This window comes from Neodiprion virginianus, unplaced genomic scaffold, assembly GCF_021901495.1.
Source record: "Neodiprion virginianus isolate iyNeoVirg1 unplaced genomic scaffold, iyNeoVirg1.1 ptg000066l, whole genome shotgun sequence".
Lineage (NCBI taxonomy): Eukaryota > Metazoa > Arthropoda > Insecta > Hymenoptera > Diprionidae > Neodiprion > Neodiprion virginianus.
The window spans coordinates 21,550-23,580 of NW_025804462.1; the positions used below are offsets into that span (position 1 = coordinate 21,550).

At 40.9% G+C, this 2,031-nt stretch overlaps 1 long non-coding RNA gene across 1 annotated transcript; it reads right to left on the minus strand.

The window, feature by feature from the left end:
- Window positions 1–502: 502 nt before the first annotated feature.
- Window positions 503–1,287, minus strand: LOC124309917 (uncharacterized). The gene is made up of 3 exons (XR_006909483.1): window positions 1,229–1,287; window positions 1,035–1,136; window positions 503–953 (listed from the first exon to the last, which is right to left on the minus strand). It is a non-coding gene; the product is annotated as an uncharacterized LOC124309917 (long non-coding RNA).
- Window positions 1,288–2,031: the final 744 nt, after the last annotated feature.

The window sequence follows — 2,031 nt, forward strand, 5'->3', positions numbered from 1 at the left end:
TGTTTTCTAATTAAGAAAATTAGTGGAAAACCGATGCAAGGTTCGAATCCAAATTCTTATAATTGGCGTAAGAAAAATATAGAAATGGGGGAAGCAGATCCTCAATCGAGTTCTTCAACACGAACTCACTCAAAAAACTAATTTCAGATGATTTGTCAGGGCGAAAATCATCGCAGATTGTTAGAAGTGAAAGCCCTCTTAGAGAGCAATTTTTAATTAGAAGTCTACGACAGTCTGGTCTTTATGCGCGTGGTACTGTTAATGGCGTCGATTGTCTGTGGGTAATAGACACGGGTGCGGAAGTAACCGTAGTTCGATCGGATCTCTTTAAATCCGATGACCAGATTGTTCCCTCTTTTTCTCTGCGAACAGCCACTGGAGAGATGACCCCGGTTTTGAGACAGGCTACTGTCCAAATTAACCTTTTTGGGTGTATTGACTCTCCACATAAGGTTTTTATAGCAGATATAGAGGATGAAGATATTTTGGGAATAGACTTTCTTACAGCTCATAACTGTGTTATCTCGACTAAGAGAAATTCACTAGCTTCAAACAATCGCGAAATAGCTCTTTGTACAAATAGAAATGGAATTTATTGGACTCCTCCTAGAATTAGAGAAATAGAACTTTCGGAGGATGATTTGCAACGACATTTTCCTTTACATTCACAGAGCCTTGTTGAGAAATCTTCGATTTCGTTAAATTCAGCTCAGGTAGAATCGTTTAAACCTCTTTTGCTAGAATTTATAGATTCTTTCGCCAAAGATAGTGGTGATAAGGGCCGTTGTACTTCTGTCAAGCACAAGATCGACGTCGGAGAGAGTTCACCAATTAAACAAGCTCCTGGAAGACTCGCTCTCAACGCCCGAGAAGAGGTAAAGAAGCTTGTCGAAGACATGCTAAAGAACGATGTGATTGAACCATCGTCTAGTCCCTGGGCCTCACCAATCGTCCTTGTTAACAAAAAGGACGGATCCAAACGATTTTGTATCGATTACAGGAAGCTGAACGATATAACGAAGAAGGATTCTTACCCTTTACCCAGAATCGATGAGACACTCGATCTGATAGCTGGTGCAACTTGGTTCAGCACCATAGATCTTCAGAGCGGATACTGGCAGGTCGAAATGGATCCTCTAGATAAAGAAAAAACAGCTTTTGTTACGGGTTTAGGAGGATTATGGCAGTTCAAGGTTATGCCGTTTGGTTTAAGTAATGCCCCGGCTACCTTTGAACGAATGATGGAGGCTGTTCTCCATGGGCTCACTGGCAAAATATGCTTCGTTTATTTAGACGATATAATCGTTTTTGGCAAGAACTTTGAAGAAGAAGTTCAAAATCTCAGACAAGTTTTCGCTAGGCTGAAGCAAGCAGGTCTGAAAATGAGCCCGAAAAAATGTCATCTGTTCCAGAAAGAAGTAGGCTTCCTCGGACATATCGTTTCAGCACAAGGTGTGAAGACCGACCCATCCAAAATAGAGAAGGTTTCTTCTTGGCCGACACCTAAGAATAAAGAACAAATTCAGAGCTTTTTAGGCCTTTGTACGTATTACAGAAGATTTGTAAAAGGTTTCGCTAGTATAGCTAAACCTCTCCATCATTTGACCGGAATCAAGATTCCTTTTGACTGGACCCCGGAATGCGAAGAGGCTTTCAAGAAATTAAAAGAAAATCTTATTTCTTCGCCGATTTTAGCTTATCCTGAGGTCGAAATTCCTTTTATTTTAGCTACGGATGCATCTCTTTCAGGAATAGGCGGGGTTCTGTCACAAATTCAGGAAGGTCAAGAGAGAGTGATAAGCTATTTCAGCAGAGTTTTGAGTAAAACCGAGAGGAATTATTGTGTCACTCGTAGAGAACTTCTAGCTGTTTTTAAGACCGTAGTACATTTTCACCATTATTTGTACGGCAGGAGATTTTTGATACGTACAGATCATGCTTCTCTCAGGTGGCTACTTTCGTTTAAATCTCCCGAAGGTCAGGTAGCTAGATGGTTAGAAAGGCTCGGTCAGTACGATTTTGATATTCGTC